We start from the raw sequence: 22,478 nt of genomic DNA on the forward strand, positions 1-22,478 counted from the left end.
GAGGATTGTGAGGGTGGGAAATAGTATTGGCAGCAACTGACCTCAGCTTAACCTCTGGAGGCTTCCTTTACAACTGATGGAGGAAAGAGACACAGACACACACCCCCCAACACTCCCAAACCAATGGGCTTCCTCTGTCCGTCCCCATTCCTTCTGTCACTTCCAGGAAAGCAGCTGCTCCAAGCTGCATTTACAGCTGCCTCACTGACCATTCAGAGGGCTGGAGAGCCTCCTTGAGCCGAGGGAGACTTTTCCCTCCCTCCCTCTTCTCTTTGCTCTCCATAGAGGAGCAAAAGCCGATCCCATGGAAGCAATAGGCTTAGACTGATCCACTTAGGGCCTAAAAGCTAAACTAATTTTTTGCTTTAATTTTATTTTTTTAATATCAGTGTTTTCTCCCCCTGCATGCAGTTTCTCCTCATCTTCTTTCTTTCATATCTGAAGGAAGCAAATAACGGTTGTTAAATCTATTTTTGATCACTTGGGAGAAACACTATTTCTACAGTGAAGGAGCCATTAAGTACCCATGTCCCTGCTGACACAGGCTTACATCTCTGGTTGCTTTCCTGAAACTCATAGGAACTTGGCTGTGTTTGATCTTCTAACCTCAGCACTTTCAATTGGGTACTCCTGCCAGCAACACCTTTTATTTAGATCTGTATTTGCAATAATTTCTCTTCTTACACTCAAACTCCTATCATGGGTCAAAGGGAACACACCACATATACGGAGCTAGGAAAGTTTTGGTTATTTTAAAGTAATAATTTTCTAATTAGATACTAAAAATTTATTGTAATTTACATTACAGCTCTGTCACTAAAATTATCCAAAGGGATGAAAATTTAGGGATTTTTTTCCAAGATTTCGTATCAAAGTAGTATGAAACCTGCTCTGTGGCCATGCTGGGCTGCATGGGTTTCAGTAACTATGCCATCCTTAGCCTGGCTAGAACTTGGACCAAAGACTACTGAAGAAAACTGAACAATGTTATTACCAGTGATGGGAGACATGAACCACAGAGGCCATGGCAAAGGCTTTGCAAATTCAAGCCCACAGAAATCAGTTCAGAGGAAATATTTCATTTAACTGGCTGGCTTGTCCAGATAAGAATAAAAAATAAAAAATCGCTAATGTCATAAATTCATGGCTGATGAGGATGGACTCAGTTAAATATACGGTTGGTTTACAAGGCATTTTTTTAAAAAACATTAAATAAAACAGTAAATATTGAGCTTTTTAATTTGTCCCATGGGATTTAAATTCTTTATGCTTACTTTTGATTGAACTGGGTTTTTCCCACACCAGGATGACTCAGGAGCTGGGACTTAAAAGATAAACCAAACAAAATATGTCTCAGAAGATTTGAGACAATTCTCGTACTGATTGTGAAGGGGAATGAGCTGGCATTCCAGACCCAGTTAGCACTATCATCAGTTGTTCATGTACCTACAGCTGAAGAAAACCATTAGGCTCAGCTCTACAGGTATTTTTTTTGTTCTCATCTCCCTACCCATTCTAAAAACAACTCCAGGAACACCCTGTGATTCCCTTTCCCCCCGTATTCAGAAGTATAATTTGTGATATAGACCAGGATTGAAATTATGGGAAGGTCTTACCCCTGTGCAACTTCACCCAGAGTCCCATAAAAACAAACTGTAGTAACAGCAGTAGAGCTCTATACTTGCTTAGGTTTCTCTGCAATGATCTTCAAGCCCAATAGTAAAAAAAAAAAAAAAAAAAAATGCAGAAGCTCTAGTCTCTGTGCATGTTTTTTGATGTAGCCTCTCTGAGACATTGAAAAACAGATATAATAATGAGCCCTTTATTGTAACAACTGTAAAAATAATAGAGGTCCCAAATGGTACCACAGTTGTTTGTGCTCTCTATGATGGGAAACCTGGCAGCTAAATATTGGAATGAGCATAACACTCTGCTAGTTATGTTGCCAGTGATATTAACCTTATGTTTGAATAATCATCACTAGAATGTATTTCACTTTTTCTGTCCTCTTATCTCTTGGCCTTTTTTTCTCTGATTAAACAGCAAGCAAATGTGATAGTGATAATGATAACATTTATTACTTATTTTAAATCACAGCAAGAATGGGACATAACAGGCCAATGCCTGCTAAAAATACTAATTGTAAACCATTACCACCAGCCTGGTCTAAATGTGGGTAAACAATAAGAGCTGTTGCAACTTACTGTTTCTCTCCTGTCTTTGTAAAGAGGTGTGTTGTGATGGCAGCATCTGATTGCTTATGTCTGGTGTTCGACTAGCTGATAAGTGGGTCCAGGTGAAAGCTTGGGTGAAATGGGAGTGGAGCTGGGTCTAGGTGTTGTATGATGTACTTTACAGCCTGTTGACTTTGGGGGGACATCAGCAGCCTCTGTGGTGCCATCAAAAGGTAATGTAGTTTGCAGTCACTTGGGTGCTTAGTTATTTGTCTGGAGTCAGAGGAGACAGACCATGCAGGCAATGATGTGTTATAAGAGGTTATGTACTAGTAGGAGCTTAGCCAGCCTGGGCATGTGACCACGGGAAAAGCAGGGCTTTGCAGGTGCAACCTTCTAGTGAAAGACAGAGGGAACAGTTCTGAAATTCTGGATTTGAAGTCTGGGAGCAGGGGTTGATTTCCTTTGTTTTTTCTCCAAGCTCCCGGGGAAAACACTTTGTTTTTTGGGTCTGGTACTCCGCCTAGCAGAAAGAGTGAAATGTACTTGCACAGAGGTTAGTGCTGCTTTGTGAGCTAAAGGAACTGGCTTCTACATCTGTGTTTCACATTTATGGTTGTAATTAAGGTTTAAGCACTGCCATATAGTTATCCACATTGCTTAATTTGTAACACGTTAATGGGTGTGATTTTGGTCCAACTAGCAGTCTTGCAAACAATGTCTGGGCATGGTTTTGTGGATAACATTAGCCTAGAATTGATCTAAGGAAGCAGTATGAGCAAGACCACTTTGAGGAAGGGACAGTTTAATCATGTTTACATGGGCTTGCCTGCTGCTTGCCTTTGGGGCCAGAGAACAGTCCTGTGCCTTTTGTACTTACCTGTACAGATGTAGATATGGGGCTTGATCTGGCAGGTCTGTGTAGGGATCTAGAGGCTCAGACTCAGACATGTAGATGAAAAAGAAAAATCAGTTGAAGCCCTCCAAACATTTCTGTAGCATTCATAGCTTCAGAATTGGATCAGGGAACCTGTATCAGCTCACACATGGTGGTATTTTCCAGTAATTAATGTTTCTAAGACTGATAATTTGCCTGGATTTGAAAGCAGTACCTTGATTATCTGTGAGCCATACAAAAATGTTCAGGCTCAGTGAGCTGCAATCGTTCCCAATGGTCAATGAAAATTCTGAGCACTGAAATGGGGGAGGGCGGGGAAGCAATCAATCTATTGGATTAGCATGTCCCTGACCTACCACCCAACCTTTATACTAATGAAAATTGACAAGTTGCTTTAACCCAAGGATATGTTTGCTTTTATGTAACTTGCAAATAGTGAAAACACATTTTAGGAGTGCAATGGAGAAAAAGAGAATACTACTTTTGGATCTCTAATTCTTTGAACAGTTCTGCCAATTCCAGCAATGGTTTGTGCATTGGGATTTCTAAACTCGTCAGTGCTGATAAGGATAGTTTTCTTCTCTGTTGACCATCTGTCACAGATACAGGAATTAGAACACATATTATTAATTCTATAGATTAAAACTTCAGTTGGACTGGCATGCTGGTTTATTACTGTCTGCTTGGGCCCATGTCTCTGAACAAACTATATCCAGTTGAGCCAGCTTTTTTTTGCCCTTTTTTTTTTTTCTTTTGTGACATTCAGAAATGAGTTTGTGTGTCTCAGTTGTGTCTCTGTAAAAAGAGAAGGGAAAATGTTCCATTAGGTTCTCATTGATTTATGAAGCAGAAACGTTTGCAGGAAGAAGTCTTGAACAGCTTGTTTGTTCAGCTCAGCAGCAGGGACAGCCTGCAGATGATTAGTTCTGCTCGTGCCCATATGTGTCATGACAGTAAATACTGATTATTACAAAAGGTTTTGGGGGAGATGAGGCTAATTGAGCAAAAGTTAAAAACAAATGTATACTGATTGTTTTAAAGTGTGTGAATAACAAGGGGTCTCATGTTTGCATTATTGCCTTTAAAGGGAGCAAAGTTATGCAAATGTATGCAGAACTCTCTCCAGAGTGTTATTGGTTAGCAAGTGTCACAGCTTTCCATTTTAATGAGCTGTCTCTTTAAGACAAGACTTAAGGACCAGATTTCCAAAAGTGCTATATACTAGAGAGGCCTTGAGAATGTGACAGATTCATTTCATGGTGTTTTGAGGTTTCAAAATTGTGGATTTATTCCATAACAGGACTAAAATTCAGTGTGTTCCAATACTTTTATTAAAATGGGTGGCTGGGAAGAACAGTTTTGTCACCCCTGTACAGGTCCAGTCCCAGTTTATACTTCAGACTGTTGTTCTCCATCTTTCCACAATGTCCTGAGTCAAAACAGATAGGATTTCTTAGAGAAATATTTCTTTTCATGATTGCTGTGGTATAGGAAGCAAACTGCTTTTTAAGTTGCCATTTCAGTCATCATACAAACAGTGCAAGCTTAGGTATGTATGTAATTCCTAACAGTGCTTACAATGCACAGGCAATACCTGGTTTTTAATCTTTTGATCAGGGCCTCACAATGCAGACTGAAATGCATAAACTGTAGAATTTTCCATTGAAAAGCTTAATGGTTTTATTAAGTATAACTACTACTCCACTGTTAACAATTAGTCTTTATCAAGGGATAAAATATTTGGTAGGAAGTGATATTAAACTTTGCCTTCTCTCCATAATTCTTGATATTTAGCATCACCTTTGTTAATATGAGGATCTTGCCTCATCCCATACTTTGTGAGGATGTCTGCAGTGCAAACAGGCAAGAAGTGTAACTTGTTGCCTCTGAAAAAGTCTTTTGTGCACACATTATCTTGGATACTGTCTTCAGAAATAGGTTAAAAGTTTTTTGTGTGGTTTTTTTTTTTTTTTTTTTAGAGGAAGCTTGGAGCTCTGAGTATTTATGTCCTCCTGCACTCTACTTAACAAATAAAGTTGGCTTGTGTTACTCTGCTTCAGAATTTAGAGGAGAACACAGTTTGTGGATAGCTGCATCAAGTTGTTCAGAGATGTATTCCTCCTCTTTCTCCATGAACCTAGCCAGAGAATTTAAAGACCAATAAAAACACTGGTAAAAGTCAACATTAATTATTTCATTGTGGCTCACTTTCACTGCAGACCTGGCTGAATCACAGGTTGCAAAAAAACTCTTTAATAAAGCTATGAAATGTTAACAAATGGGTTAAGGGTCTGCAGTTTTAGTGGCTAGAATGTAGTAGCCAGTAGGTAATGGCCATGAATATGTATTAGCTCTATGAAAGATTATCACAGCTCTTCCTTTAAAAAAAAGATAATAACAAAATGTCCCCTGCAACTGTGTTTAATCATATCCAAGAAAAAAAATCAAACTGTAAATGAGTACAAAGAAGTTATTAGGGCGAGCAGAGAAATGCAAGGTTTATTTTAGAAGAGAAAACTGGAGGCACTTGCCTTGTTCAATCCAGAAAGCAAAATGAAAGGATGGGGGGTTAAATGTCTGTTATGTGAAAACTACAGAAAGTTGCAGAATGGGCCAAATACCTGGAAGAAAAATTAGCTGTTAATTCCAAAGTACTACCCCTGCTGGAGAGCAAAGAGTTATCTAGAATATTTCTTAATACTGTGTTGGATTGTTTTGTTTGTGTCTGATGGAAGAAATTAATGTTTCCTTTTTCTAAAAAAAAAAAAAAATTTAAAAGTGTGGGAAAAGTTTGCTAGAAGCTTTCTGGCACATTTGCAAATTCTATAAAAAAAAATTATAAGTAGTTCAAAAAACACCTTTTTTTTCCTAAGCCTTACTAGAAACCTGTTCCAGAAACGAGAGCTGAGTTTTTAATTCCCAGAAGGCTTTCCACCCAAATTCCCCATGATTCAGCTGTGTTCAATGTTTGGCCAAGAGACTTCCAGCAGAATTTTTCTGTTTGAGGAGGCAAGATGACTACAAAAGAAGATAGGACTTTTTGGTGAAGGGATGTTTGACTGTGTGACTTTCTTGTGTGAGAGATCAGATGAATATTTGTCTTTTATCATCTTAAAAGCATGAGATAAAACTCAGTTTGCACTCCTCTTTCCCTCTGCTTGTATGTGATTGAGTGGTAGGGAAAGTCCATAACTGTTTAGCAACATGCTAGGGTGAAGCAGAAAAAACTTCATACTCTGCTAAAGACTGACATTTCTACCTATATGATGATTGATGCAATTTTATATTTATATTTATTTGTATATATTACCCTTCTATAATTGATATTTCTGCAATGTTGCTTTTTACCATAAAATGAGTGAACCGATTCCTATATATTAAAAAAGATTTAATTATCAACTATAGTTTCCCTCCATTTCAAAGCATCAAACTTTGTGTCCCAGCTATTTTTAGTGATTTAAGATGGGATGTTTTAAAATTGTTGCTTACTATAGTCTAACTCGTTAATCTCTTTGTTTGTCTGACAGTGGCTATTGAGGGAATTTCCTATTTCTTGTTGTGTCTAGATAATCATAGAATATATCAAGTTGCAAGAGACTCATAAGGATCCTGCTCCTTGCAGGATTGCCTGAAACTAAATCATATGACTAAGAGTGTTGTCCAGATGCTCCTTGACCTCTGACAAGCTTGGTGCCAATAAAAATTGCATCCCTTTATGTTTGTCCACATTGAATAGCATAAGCCAATTATTGGCTTTATACCATGGCAGTACTCATGCTGGCGCTTATTTCCCTTCTTTCTTGCACTGCCTGCCCTCTATTTTAGAACGGTTTAGAAATGCCACTCTTCTATCATCCTTTCTACAGAATATTGAGCTCAATAACAAGTAAGCCAAGTTACACAAAGCTGTCAGCAGGGAATGTGGCCCTGCAGTCTGTGTCTCAGTACAAAAAAATGGGTACTAAGTAGGCTGCTTGCTGAATTTCCTCTGTCTCTCAGACATCGTTATGTTGTTTCAGGGTTGTAGTACACTAGCAAAACAGCTTAGGAAAAGCTTTGATGCCTGTTGCTATTCCACAGAAAAAACAATTCAATCAGCAAAACTGTCATTTGGCACTCTGTATTGACCATTTAATGAAATTAATCTTCCTTTAAAGAAAAAGCTTGTGTTGCTTATGCTTTGGTTGAAGATTCTTTCTTTATCTTAACTAATGTAACCACTTCGGGGGAGGCGAGTGAAGTGATACACCTTAACTTTTAGCAAAACTCCCCAGTTCTTTTTTGGGTGTGAGTGAAGGCGGCCAGAAAGGTGTTGAATTTTGCATGCATACCTTTTTTTAATCCTCCTTCTTAGGAATAAAACCATTCCAAAAAGTATGAGCTTCCAATTTTTTCACAAAGGCAGATTCTTCAGAAGGTGAAGCACAATGAACTCTTCTTTCATACTTTGTGCTCTGTCAACCTTCCTGGTAACATGTATGTAACAATTTAAGTCATATATAAAACCCATAGGAAAGAGCTTATTCCAGCTTCTGAATACCTGGTGTAAAACTGTAAAGCAGAAGCTGCTGTCAACCCTCAGTCAAGCACATGTACACCACCATCTCCTCTTCATCTCTGCTGTAGTTTTCACCCAGCCTTTCAGCTTGTTTTATCACTACATCCATTTTTCTGTTATCTATTCAGTTCATAATTTCTAGGCTCCTGTGTGCCCAGAATATTACTGTTCATTTTCCTGCAAATTCAATTTCACTCAGTGTAAACATGGGGTCTTGACTAATGTAATCCTCTAGGAAGTTCTCAGAATATCACTCCTAAAATAAATTAAGATAAGTTTAATAACTGAAACCCTTGGGTGCTATGCAGAAAATCCTTGGTGTTTATAAAGTGCCTAACAGGTGATTAACTGCTAATGTGTCTATTCACAGCCCTAGAGATAGTCTAGTTACAATAAATAAACAAGAAGTAGTTGTCTATTCCCAGCAGAGTTGGTTTTTATCCTTTAAAAAAAAAAAAAAAAAAAAAAAAAAAACCCAGAGGTTAAGTGTGTACCTTCTATGCTTCAAGTGCTGTTCTTCAGACTGGTCAGTTATTCCAACTGTTGGAGAGGCAACAAAGACTCAGATCTCATGGGTTTTTGAAGTACTAAAAATTATATTATTACTCATTGCAAAGGTTATATGAACCTTTGAGAGCACAGTGAACTTTCCTTTATGCAGCAGCCTTGGTGATTTCACATAATTACTTGAATTTAATCTGAAAATGTATCTTTTGCCTTCCTTCCATTCTTGCTCTTCCTGCTCTTAATTATTTTTCTTTAATGTTGGTTTAACTTGTATAGTATCCAAGTATACACATATCCAAGATACAGTATCCAAGACATACTTCCAAACTATAAAATAAAACTGTCCTGTGTTATGTTTGACACAATTAATTGTATTTGGGAGAAAAACTGAACATGTGTCCACAGTATACTTCTAAATTTTAGTAATAGATAAATGCATGGTTACTGAAGCTTGTTCCTTCCAGACAGAGAAATACTTGGAGGTTATATTGTCACATGCTTTATAATAAGCATGGGGAGGAAATGCAAGAGTGAAGTACTCGTGTTCACGATACTGTAGAAATAATTAAGTCAACTGAGCATCATTATCATTGAATAGTCCCAACTGTCTTCAAATGATACGTCCCAGTGCAGCATGTCATTCTAATTTTCAGTCTTTGTTCAATCTGAGTAGTTAACTTTCTGGTAATACTACTATGCACATGAACTGAATAATCAATCTGAGAATTAAAACATTACATAACAATTAAGCATCTCGTCCAGCAACAGGACATCTGTGCTCAGTGATCTCTGCTGGGATCTAATGGCTGGATCAATTAAATGATTTGCAACTAAATTCTGCCATCTCTGAGTTGCTGTTATCTTCAGTGGAGAGGTTTATGGGTTTGTTTATCTTTTTTTTTTTTTTTTTTTTCTTCTGGGTTGTGAGAAAATAATGAACTGAGAGGTTATCAAGAGATGAATTTCCAAGGCTTGTTGGCATACTTGCACTGCTTTAATTACGCTCAGCTAACAGCTTCTGTGGTAGAAGTTAATGTAGTCACACCTATTTCTGAGTTCTATCCATATTCTTCTTAAATTGCTGCAAGTTACACACAACTCAGTATTGGCAACATGTTGTTTAGAGGCCATCTGTGTGCTTGATATACTATATTGGCTGCAAGATCAAATGAACTAAAACTATAAAATAAATGGTATATGGTACCCCTTTGTTAAGCTCAAACTCTAGAAATCAACTGTGTCACGTATGCAACTTTTCAGCCCAAGCAAAATATGTGTCCGTGTCCAGGATGGAGCTTTAACTCCAATACAATGCTTGGAGGCCAACTTGCTATCAGTCTTAATAATAGAAGCAATTGTATTTCATTGTGGGAAATAGCTCAATTCAAACAGCTCCTGCAAAACAAGCTAAAAGAGTATACGCTATTTATATGCGCAAGTACAATAAAATATAAGACTCAGCTGGTTTGAGAATCGGTTCTCACCCCATTTTTTGTTTTGCCCTTGTAGGATTAAGAACCTTCCCACTCAATTTGAGGAATATCTCTGGAAATGTAAAACATTCTAAAAAACTTCAGCTCGTTTCTATGTTGATTCATCAATACCTGAGGCAATTGCTTTCCATAATACCCATCCTTCACTAAAAATAGTTCCCCATCCAGAAATACACTAATATGTATTAGTGTCTAATCGTGAGTAAACTGATACTTCTGAATAATCCAATCGCTACTCACTGGAGTGGCAAACCGCGTAGACCTCTTCAATACTACTGAGAAAAAAAAAGTAATATCTTTGCATCAACACTTTCCACAATGAATTTAGTGAGTTTTTGAAGAGAGTCCAATGGTTTTCTAGTAATCTTTCAAAGTCTATTCTAGGCTAATTTTATAGGTCAAGGAAGCTATTGTGCATCCGAGAGATAGCATTAAGACAATCTATGTATCAGTCCAAAAACCTGGAGAAACAATGAGATTCATTACATATGGTTCTGTATGGCATAGAGAAGTAACTGCCTGGGGACAAGTTCATCTGCTTCTTCATTCCATATCAAAACATATTTCTGTCTTTCTTTGTCTTTTGTCTTCTTTGGATTTCCCTGCCTCCTGCTCTTACTGTTCTAGCCTCAAGTTACTGTACCAACCCTCTGCTTTGGTCCACTTATCCTTTGTGCTCAGTTTACTACCCTGTGCTGTTTTTTCCTGCCAGCCACTTAGTTGAGAGAGCAGAATATGCTGACTATAATAGAGAGCCTGGTACTTCTAATGCACAGCAGTGACGGGAAGAGCCAGAGTACAGAGGCTGGTGGGGTCTTGTGCCATAGCAGCGAGGTGTGTGACAGCCAAAGGGCACCGTGGAGGCACGCATGTGTTAGGTGTATAGAAACATTGTCATGCGGGAAGTTGTCAGGGGCATTGGATAGGATGGGCCGCTAGAGGTGAAGGAGCATGACTTCTGTTAATGTGGGCTGGCGTATGGCCAGCCAAAGCTACTAGAAAGTAATAATAGCTTTATATTAGAAAAAAAAAAAATCCCCATTGGTCAAGTGGAGCAGGCGGAGAGATTAAGACTGTGCAATACTAATCTAAATAATATTTTTTTTATTTTATAGAACATTTTATTATCATTCAATATTAGGTCAATATTATGCCAAAGGGGAACAGTGCACTCTGGTAATTACTGTCCTATAAACCTAAATGCTAATGTTAATGGGGAAGTGTTTCACAAGAAGTCAGTAAGAGTCTAAGGCAACTTAAATTACTTTTTCTTAACTAAATGAATATCGGAAACTCAGAATGCCAAAATTCACTGAATTTGCACACTTCAAGTGAATTGTTTGTCCCATTACAGAAAGGGGCAGGAGTCAGTATGTTTTTGGACAAATACGTTTAAAAAAAAAATGACTAAGAGAGAGATCTCAAATCACACTTGGTTTATAGCCCTTTGTATAATCCATTGCTTCCTGTGAGTGATCATTCATTAATAATCAACAAGAAAATAAATTAATCAGTATATTAATGCAATTACATAAAAGAGGGCATGCATATGTTGTTTTGATTTACACAAGATTAATGCATCTTTTGAGATGTTTTAATAAGGAGAAATATTACTGTTAAGGGATTATTTAATTGAACTACTTCATAAATACATTATTAAGAGCATTATGTTTTGTTTCAGAATACCTTAATATTTATTCTCAATAAGCAAATTCTACACGCTATACAAAACTAAAACACTGAGAATGTTATATTTGTATGTTAAATACTGTCAGTGTAGAACGTAACCGTTACATTAGGAAGCTTATTCCCCACTATGTCACTTCTTATTCCTGTATTGCATTTCACATTCTTTAATAACAGATTCACAGGCTGTTTTTCAGTTGAAATTTTGTATTCCTTTTTATATAGCTTTTGTTGATCGATTGGGTGTAGATGTCTTCCATCTGAGGGTAATTCTCTTTTATTTTTAGAAAAGCTAAATTGGAGGAAGATGATTTCCAATCAAACTGCAACACCTTTGAAAATGTGTTGCAAGCAAAGTTTTACACTTTACATTTTCAGCTTAATTATATTGGTTTTTTTAAGAGAATCAGTTCCAGTCATGTGTTGTAGCTGATCATAGATAATGCCCTGTGTCATGGTCCATTTGGATCTCTCAAATTTATAGGACAATGTACTCTGTAAATTAAAATTTATTTTGTGAGCTCATTAGGAAAGAAAACAAACACGACATCTAAGAGCTCAATTCCCTTTGTACAGAGCAGACAAATATGTGAATTCACTAATTCATCACTTAATTCACAAGGTTTTTAATAAGTTCTCTAACCTGCAACTTGCAACTCGTGCACCTATGAGCAAAATAGTTACCTAGCTGACTGTGAGAGTGCTCATGCTCATCCTTCTTCCCCCATCATGGTGTGGACATCCCCTGTATCACACTGGGAAGCACAAAAGCCTTGGCATTCCACCTGCAATTGAATTTGCTTCAAAAACTTTTGAGGTAAACTGATGTATTTATAACTTCCAGCTTGGAAATTTGGTCTATACCGTTTCCATGAGTTAACAGATTCTGAGGAAACTGCCAAACAATCAATATGCAAGGATTACAGCTGCAGGAGACAGCAAGCTGCAGGGGATATTGGTTGCATAATGACCTTTAGCCCTTTCTGGCCACCGTGTCCTGCCTACGTGTTGCCCTTGCTTTGACCTAATGTTACTAATCTCAGCATACATCAGCCCTTAGCGTGAGCTGCATGTTAGCCAAAATCTAAGCAGAAGTTGAGTAAACGGTCACACTCCTGTGATATTATTTCCAAATTCTTGTTTATGTAACAAATCTGACCACTAGGACATGCAACTGTTTTTACAGTATGTTCTTTATGCAAAAGAAAGCCTTCTGGGCACAAGAATTCACATGTAACTGTCTTGGCTTCTTTTTCAAAGCACACATCACAACATCACAATTCTTTTTTCCTCAGATCTTTTTTTTTTTTATAATCTGATAAAAAAATCAGATATGTTAAATAAAATTATTCATTTTGTAGACTCTAGATTCCTAGAGTATTTCATAATCTTTGTACCATACAAACCTATTAGAATAAAGATTCCCATGGAATTAATTGTTAATAAACTCCAGATTAAAAGATCTGCTCGTGAAGACAAATGTCAGAACTTTAAGAGGCTGCTAGGCAGCTTTATCTCTCAAAATTGTGGAGAAGTCCCATACTGCCATCAGCAAATTAAAAATCATTAGTCATAATTACAGAAAGTGTAAGCAGTCATAAGGTAAAATACTTCTAGGCATTGATTAAGACAGATAATGTCATTCAGTTTGCAGGCCACAGAGGAAAGAAAGAGGAACTTCTGCTCTTGTTCAAGTTGCACTCAGCCTAACTTTTACTTTGGGGAGCCAAGAAGATGATATCAGCTTTTCCTTCAGTTGAATGAGCAAATGAAAATTAATTGAAGCCATGGATCTGATTTTCTTCCTCCACATATACCTTTATTGCAGATGCCAAGCAACCTATTATCCCACATGTTCTATGTCAGTTTAATACACTGTTTTGTCAAAGTGCCACAAGCAATCGAGGAATAAGCAATATGCAGAGATAATCCCAGAGAAGATATCAGATTTGTTCTTTCATTATGAAATCTGTGGGTTGGTTTTGGTGATGTGATTTTTTTGGTGTGGTGGTGGTTTTTTTTTTGTTTTGTTTTTTTGTAAAGTCATGCTCTCCTTGATGCAATGCCATACAGAAGGATGTATTTGAATAAGATGGATGTACAGGTAGGAGCTAGAAGTAAGGTATTGTTTGTCTGGCAGGAATGTAAAATCTGATTATCTCTCTAAGGTAAATACACAGCTCATACTACTGTGGCAGTGAAAGTTATCTTGATGTTATGCCTGCATTACCACCCTGAGAAAGGAAACATGGTGGAAAACACATATAAATATACTGAGTTGGCCAAGATTTACACATTAAATTAACACATTAAACTACTTATGCTTTCCTAACTATCAGTAGGAACTTTGACGATGCAGAACTGGAGATTAAAATTATGCATGCTGAAAAGGGAACTGAGCAGGTCAGAGGTTTTGCAACTATAAATGAGGGACAAAAAAACCTTCCAGAGTACTCTTCAATATATGTTATTTTGATGTATCACTACTTTACTTTTCATACATGTTAGTCAGATGGGATTACTCAGTGATATTTCATACGGAAATTCCACTGCAAGTAATTTAATTCAAACTACTTCATTTTGTTTTCAAAACTTTAGAATGCAAGCTTTCAGTTGTAGCATTTCACAGATTTGTATGCTTTCTTAGCAAATTTGAAGACAACCATAATATTTATGAATAGCTTCAACTGCTGCCAGATTTTCTTCTCACTTTATAGTCAATATTAGTAGTAGATTTACATTTCATTTTCTACTACAGTGATCTATACCCATCTTTTTTGTGCTTGATTTTCTATTCATTTGGAAGAGAATGTCCTTCAAAAAGCAGCTTCAAATTCTACAAAATGCCACTGGCATAGGAACAAGATTTAACAAGCTGTATCTTTGAGCATGGAATTCAAATGGACTGAAAATTTAACTTTTTTGAATGCATAAAGAGAAAGTACAAGGGAATACCAGCTACACACCTTACAAAATGTTATCATTCATTCAGAATAGACATTTCATCAAAATGTCTGTGTTGCCTTCTGTAAATTAGGAAAGAAAGTAAAGGCACATTTTTTATAAAAAATGTTCTTCAGGACTTTTTTGAAACTTAAAAGTAAAGTAGTTCCATATGCACAGTAGCACCACCCACAGAAAATTGTATTCAAAGAAAAGTATTAAAATTGCCATTTCAGGCACTCAAAAGTGCCAAGGAAATTTGCCTGTGGCAAAAGTTATTGTGTGATGCTTCAAATACAGATTGTTGTATAACATGTATAAGCAGTATAAAACTGAATTAAGTTTCCTCAGGCAAGAGTAAGTGTATCCTAAGCTTTGAGTATTTGACTTCTCAGTTTCAGTATTCATCCACTTATTTAGGTATATACTTTCCAAGGATGTACTGCCTTTCTATGACCTAGATATAATTTATCCAGTTGCTTAGAGCCTCTACACCTGTTACAGAGTTCTGCTAATGTTGTATTCTAATGAAGAAACCAAGGAGATTGTCATCCCACGGATGGGCTCTAGGTAGAACAGGATACATACATAATTACATATATATTCTTATATGTAATTCTTCTATAATCATGTATCTAATTCTTTGGTCAAAACACAAGCTTTAAGACTCACCTGAGTTTGCATTTGGCCTACTACTGTCCCAGGACTGGGTCTTGGGTGTCCTGAGCATGATATTCAAAACTTGCTGTCCCCTTGATTGCAACCATTCTAACCTTGAGGGTAATCTGATGCTCAGCTCTTTACTCAGTCACAGTGGCCTAGCCTATGGCTAATTTATTTCAAATATTTTCATTTTTGAATTGTTACGGATTGCTTTTGGTGTGAATTTTCTCTATTTTTTTTTTCTACTTTTTATTCCACCCTTCCCAATTTACCTCTGGAGAGCAACTAGCTCTCAGTCATGGTAGCACTTATCAGTCATTTCAAAAGTTATTGAAGGACCTCTCAAGTACCAGAAACCTCAGTCTGTGGAGTTGTAGATCCAGTAGGCAAAAATCAAGAGAAAGGGCCTGCCTGTTGTCTGTGCTGGCATACAGAAGTTATTCTGTAGCAGTGTGCTGAAGACATTTGTTAGGTACTTGTATCAATTAGCAATATTTGCAATTAGTTTGTTTTACAGATGAATTTTAAAGGTCAGCTTCTGTAACTGAAATGTAAAATCTATAATTCCGGACTCGGTTCTTTTGTCATCCATTGTAGTGGGTCAGAGACTTAGCATCTGAACAGGATCACAGAAGAAGTGATAACATACTTCTCCAATAGATTTCACAGATGTTTGATGACTGCAGAAGTATGCTAAGGTTTCAAGTGTTGCGTTTCTGGACTCAACCTCGGGATGAGCATATGCTCTGTTGTGGACAAACCTTCTGCCCATTACCCTTTGGCTTCTTGTCTCCCCAGTGCTCATTTCTTCCTCATTCCTGGCTCCTTTCTCACTCATAGGAGTTCCCAATCACCATTATTTTTGTATGTTTCTCTTTAGCAGTCTTGATCTTAATAATCTCATTTAGGCTGCCTATCTTAGTTCTTGGTTATGGGTCTGGGTCGAAAGCATTTGGAATAGCCTTTCCAGGTAAATTCTGCCTGGAATTTCAAAGTTGTCATGTTGTGCTGGAGAAAAAAACACTCATTTTAATCTGTGGGAATGCTCCATATCCTGTACAGTTGTAGATAGGAGCTGCAAAGGGACAGAGCATGCTCTCTTCAGATGGCACCTTCTGGGATGTTTAGAGCTTAGCACTTAACATCTGTGATTATCCTGCTGAGAATATTATACCACATATTTCAGAGGTTTATATTGAAGAAATTTTTTCAGGGTTGGCAAGAAGCTTATCTTTGCCTGAAAAGGATTTGGCATCCCTTGTATAGTTCAAATTCTTGCTCCAATATCCCCACCTCCACCTCCCACTATAAATACAAATATGTTGGGTTTTTTTTGTTTTTTTTTTTTTTTTTTTCTCCTCAAACAGCTAAACACTCTTTCACTCCTACTTCCCCCAAACAAAAATCTGACTTATCCAGCTGGCCACTATGGGCAACTTCTGTAAAAATATCTAAAGTGGCAAGGATGTTAACAAGGAATACAAGATTAGCATGAAATGGAAAGTGTTTGGGTATTTTTCTACCACTTGTAAGAGCTATACAAGAGAGGGATATTATGATAATATGGACCAATAATTTCTTAACGTTATGCTATCATGCAAAAAAATGAAGATAAGTATGTCAGAAAAAGTTTTCCTGTCTTTGATTTTTGTGGTTATCATTAATGGTATCATACTCATTGCAAATTTCTTACCTTCCCTTTCTTTTCTGAACTTCCTAAGTATAAAGTTAGTCTGTTCTTTGCTTCTTATCTCCTTTCTTTTAAGTTAAAACATCAATGTGCTATGCTTACAGTTTTTAGGTTTTATTCTTAGAGGAGTAAATGTTCTCAGTTTTTCCAGCAGTATCATAGAAGGCTGACAAGTATAAAAATAAGTTTGGCTGTTTTCCCTTCTGCCTTTTGCACTGTTACCCTTGCAGCTTCAAGGGGGATTAAACTACAGCTGTCTGACAAGGTTTGCTAAAGAGAACATGCATGAGATGTGGGCGGCCAGTACCATAATACCCGAACAGTTGCTTAAGCAATCATTGTTCAGAGGCCAATCCATTCACTGGTGATTGGGATTCCTTTCTTTCAACATCTTTAATGGTGCTGTTTGGATTTATCCAAAGTTATGAAATTGTGCTTTTTTATTAGAAAATCTGGCAGAGCCAGATACAAACATTGCCTTTAATGATCAAGTTTCTCATTTATTGAGAGAGCTTCTAGGTTTATTAAATACCTGAAAAAGCATTAGCTGTAGCAAGAAAATCCAAGCATTAGTAAAAAATCATTTTATAATTCAATATCTTCTCACATTTTAACTTTCAAAAGCGAGACTTCTGCACTACAGAACTACCCCAGTTTCATCCATTCAATTCTGTAATCCTTTTTAATATCGGAAAATATTTATGTCAGTAATAACAAAGTTTAGGAATATATCTGTTGCTGGCCTGGTAACTTTTTATTTCTGAGATGCTGCAAAATAATTTGAAAGATCAAAATAATCTCTGAAATAGCAGGAATAATTAAGAAGGTTGTTACTTTGCAGTGTAAGGGATGGGGAGGACAACATTAGCAATATTAAACTAGCAGGTTTCTGTTCTCTCTGCTATCTGACTACCATTCCAGAAATGCAGATACAGGACCTTTTAACTGTTCAAAATTAATAACCAGCAATTGTGGATGTCTTTCTTAAATAGCAAGAAGAACTACATTTAGAGTGAGGAACCAATAGGGCTTTGAACTGATTCTCATTTACAGCTGCTTCTAAACATTTTGCATTTCCCTCTGAGCAAAGACAGTGCTTTGTAATTCTTCATTTTGTTTCATACAGTTCAATCCTCTCTGAAAGTGATGTCGTGCAGACCAAAGAGAGCAGAAGAAGCATAAGAAGAAAAGACTATTGTATATGACAGGGTTCTGTGAGTTTGTCTGTGTACTTTCCTCCTTATAAACTATTGTGATTAAAAGATCAAAAGGTACGATGTCAGATTCATATCCACTGACAGGCTAAGGAAAAATATTCTGCTGTCAGGCAGGTTATGTGTCTCACAATCCTGAGCTGCCTTAAGAACTGCAAGAAGGCAGACTGGACTCTGAACCCTGTGTCAGCTGATTCCATTTTGGTATCAATATGCCTTTGACAGATTTTTGCCATGACCTCTGTATCAGTTAGAGAAGCATTAAATTGATGTTTTAGATTTTGAAGTAAAATTGAGCAACAGATACCTATATTTCTTTTCAGACAGAATTTGGAATTTGAATTTGTAAGATAACAGAAAACAAGCATGGATGTTAAAATACTGAAGACTTAATTTTGACATGTGTAACACCAGAATTGATATTTGCATACCACTGATGTATGTTCTTTAATATGTAAATTATCTCAGAAATACTAGAAGTCTCCATTATAGAGTCTGCTGCACACATGAATTTTGTTCGTATAGCTTCAAGTCTTAAAGTGCAAATTTAAACCATCTCATTTCCAGTGTCTGGAAACTCTTAGGAGCTTCCTTAAGTTGGGTTTAAAAATTACTATTTTGTTTCATTATGAACTAATCCTGATCCATGTGGATAAAAAATTCCCTAAAACCTTACCTTCCACCCAGTTTTGTCAACATCACTAAGAAACCATCTATGATGTGGCATCCCGTATAAAGCAGATATCCTTAATCTAGGCCAGTTGGAGCAATACCTCCACACAGGATAGTGCAGTAGTTTTCAACAGTAGTATTTTACTCTAGAAATAATAAAACAGTTTTAGTGCAGAAACTTGCCTAAGCTGCTAAACTAGAGACTATTGGGAAAGCTGTCAGTATTCTTTCATGTTTCTGGTCCTAGAGAAGACAGTTTGAACTGGAATATGTTATGTAGTAAAACAAACCTAACAGATGTTTAAAACTACTGAAACTAAATTGATAAATCATTCCCAAGTGAGAAGGCCCAATTACTAATTTAAAAAGTATGTATTTTGAAGTACTGTTTTTGTACAGGTGCAGTGTATTTAATAACAAGTTTGTTCTGTTTTGTAGATGGAAGAATTAATTATCAGCAGATCTACAGATGGCATGGATCTATGTATTCTCTGTAGAAGATATGGTGTTCAGATTTGACACCTGCTTCATTTGGGAAAATTTAGTAACTCTGGCAATCTAGTGTAATCCATATCAAAGTTTGAACATGACTAGACATAGTATTCAAACTGGGACTATCTTCATCTCTCTTTCTTTCTTTCTTTCTTTCTTTCTCTCTACAGTCTTGAAAGTAATTAAATTGTGCTGCCCTGCGAGTTTTATTTGCTTACTCTTTTGGCTGTTTAAGAAACAACAAACAACCACACCCCTTAATCTCTGTATCACTTTGAAAAATATTTTGTAGGGTCCTTCTGCTTCTTTGTTTCATGGAGGTTAATAACTACTCAAAAGTCAAGAGTAGAAATTCGATAGTACATCAGGTGCTGACTGAGTTAGTGTAGCAGTCTACCTTTTGCATTATACTATCATTTTGGTTAACGTGACGCAAACATTTTTATTAGGTATTTCTGTATTCAAGTGCACCGGAAAAGCATGGACAACAGGAAGAACTAGAGAAGCTCTTTCAAAGAGACAATAAGCTGAACGCTATTTAAGTCTAAATGAGCATTCAGCTAAATTCTGTCAAGAGACTGACACATAAAGTATCAATAAACCCTACGAAGTCCTGGAAAATTAGAGCACTGTAAGAAATGACAGGTTCAAATTTCATGCCTGCCAGCAGAAGAACAAGGAGGAGGAGCCAGGAGAGCAGTAGGCTTTGAATTTCATATTTCATAAAATTGGAGTGTGTACACATAAATGGTAATAGTATTACTCCATGAAGAATTGTTTGTAGTCCGTGTATTTACATAATACGGACAAGACTAAATTAAATTCTGCTCTGTATGTGTGTCTTGCCTAAACTAGGAAGGCCTGACTCAACCTAGACAGGCATTTCTAAGATTTAGAAAATGATTGATTAAGAGCAAAATATAAGGTGGTGTAATTAAATTCTCAGTTGCCTCCAATATTCATTATATAGCAAGTACAAATGAAAGATGGTGTTTACAGTGTCTTCTTTATGAGGCAATTTCTATTTGTGTACAGGGCTCTCTTTAAAATGAGTGTGGGAGCAAATCCACTGCTTATACTCTATGTGGGGGATTCTGCTGTGTTAAAGAACCAATGTAATGATGATATGTTTAGAAAATGCTCGTGCTGGATAGGGATCCACACTTCAAAATCTATGAAAAAATTTTTTGTCTGTTAATCTGAAGTTTTATTTGCTAGTACCTCAGGAAAGATTTCAGGATCACATCTTCCCTCCCCTAGACACCCAGAGATGGTTGCAAAGTGGTCGTAATACTTCCATTCTGCATTTCATGCTGGTGCACAGGAGTAATAACAGTTCAGAAGGAAATGTGGAGTAAAGCCAGAAGTTTTGTGTGAATGTTGTAGAGAAAAAGAGGTTGTGCCATAGCTGTGAGTGAGGAGGAAAAAAAAGAAACAATCTTCAGCTATCAGTGAAGGTAAAGGCATTAAAATAAGTGAGCCTGCAGAATGAAAGATTTGTTTGAAAATTATGAGATGAAGAATATTAGGGGAACAGCTTAATGCTATACAAGTTTAAAAATTCTGAGGCTTGCAAAGCCAAGTAAATGCTAAATTCAAAAAGGAGGTTTCAGTAGGATTTTTCTGAGCTTCAGTGTTGTGCTATTTTTGGAAGAAAATAGATAAAAGGTAATTATGTTGGCATAGGAAATGTTATCCCTTTGGGAAGAAGGGACCTGAATTAATTGCTTATTCTCTCCCCTTCTCCCTTTCTATGTACAGTTGGATTGCAGAGAGAATTTATCTTAAAGACCTGGGTAAAACATGAACACATAGTGTTCCTGTGTAAGTACATAGTGTAGTTTCTGTAGCTGGCTGTTATATGTAACCGTTTTAAGTTTTAAACGTGCTAAAATCATACAGTGTTAGAAGAAGAGCTGTGACAATTATGGAAGTTCTAATTCTCAAGAAGCATTCTCAAAAAAAAAAATCTCAAAGCAAACAAAACTTGATTGTCTTTAAATGGTAAAATGGAAAACTAAAAAAATCATCCTATTAGAGCTTACTGAATGTTTCACACTTATTTTCTTTTTATATGTTGTTCCATTGGCCACAGCTGGCAAGATCTTCTTTTTTCTTTTTTTTTTTTTTCTGGTTTCTCATCAATTACTTTTTCCATCCTGTGGGAAGAAGCTTTTAAAGAGTGCAAAGTGGATTCTGAGCAAACTGTGAAATCCTTTACATTTTATCTTAATTACTCTACAAATCTAGTTAAAGGGTCAAGAGGAAAATCCCAACTTTGCATAGTTTTCATTAGAATTTTTCATTTTTTTGTGAACTGGCCTGAAATTTGGGGCCTAATGGAATGATTGGCTTTCTAAAGAGGTGTCTGTTAGTTTGAAGACATCACCAGAAAGAAACAATAGTTATCAAAGTAAATGTTAACTGATGTCTTTCTCTTTAAAGATTTTTAAACTAGAATATGTTTCATGTTTTATTTTTTTTTCTGTAGTGCTAAACATGGAAACCCTCAACTTCAAAGTGAGGTTTTGCTATTCCTTTCCATACTGCCAGAGGCTGTTTTGCCCCTCATTATTCTCGAAGGTTTCCTGGCACAACTTCTGTGTGTTGCTGAGTATACTGTGCACCATGTGGATCCAGCTGTTTGCTGCTTCTACAGTCTACTGTAGACTACTCATCACTTTGAGAAGCGTTTACTGTCTTTGCTGTTTTCAGATATAAAACTGAGATGCCAGGAGTTCATAAAGTCATTTAACTTCAGTGTATTTTGAACAACTGTGCCAATGCTGGCAGAAAAGGGAGATCTCTTGTCCAGGAAATTAACTTTATTAGTGGCAGGCTTATGCAGTGAGTGTAAAGTCAGTGCAGTAACAAGCTTCTAACAAAAAATGTGTGCAGGTGTTTACCGTGTTCGTATACAAGAAAGAGAGTAAATACTGATTGCATAGCTTGAAAACTCCTCTTGTATTTGCAAATCATCAGTTAATATACTTGGCAATCTGCAATCAATATACTTCCAAAAATCCTTGAACTGACTTGAGTAGTTATCCTATAATGGTAATGTGCTATAAAGGTCCATCATGGAAATATTTAAAATAAATAGTTCCTTTCCTCTCTTTCTGCAGTCCGTTGTGAGGAAATGGACTTCCAAAGAGTGACATCTTGGAGTACAGTTATACAGGTGAAACACATATTTTGTTCTGTGAAGCTCGACAGTAGTTCCTAAGATGGCAACTGGGTCAGCTGTCAAATAATGTTATGGTAGCTCTTCATTCAAAATTCAACGGATGTTAATACATACCGTTATTTCAGTTTGTCTTCCTGAGGATCATTTTGTGTATGAGGCGCAGTAAGCAAAATATCAGATTTGACTACTTCTCATGAGCCAGCCATAATACTCTGCCTGACCAGGAGAGGTCATGACTTCTCAAAACATTTCTGAAATGGCTTCTAACTTTTCTGTTTCTATGTTGGTGTTTCCATGAAGG

The 22,478-nt window shown here is 36.7% G+C and overlaps 1 protein-coding gene across 1 annotated transcript in view; it reads left to right on the forward strand.

Annotated features, from left to right (window-relative positions):
• The first annotated feature begins 2,324 nt into the window (after positions 1-2,324).
• The window catches only part of LOC148057446 (uncharacterized), a 53,139-nt gene continuing 32,985 nt past the window's right edge, over positions 2,325-22,478 (forward strand). The window contains exon 1 of the transcript XR_015708406.1: positions 2,325-2,407. The gene's annotated coding sequence lies outside the window, so the exon portion shown is untranslated. The remainder of the gene's footprint in view (positions 2,408-22,478) is intronic.

The sequence above is a fragment of the Nipponia nippon genome, unplaced genomic scaffold (assembly GCF_047370975.1).
Source record: "Nipponia nippon isolate SJK-2023a ecotype South Korea unplaced genomic scaffold, ASM4737097v1 scaffold_1, whole genome shotgun sequence".
NCBI lineage: Eukaryota > Metazoa > Chordata > Aves > Pelecaniformes > Threskiornithidae > Nipponia > Nipponia nippon.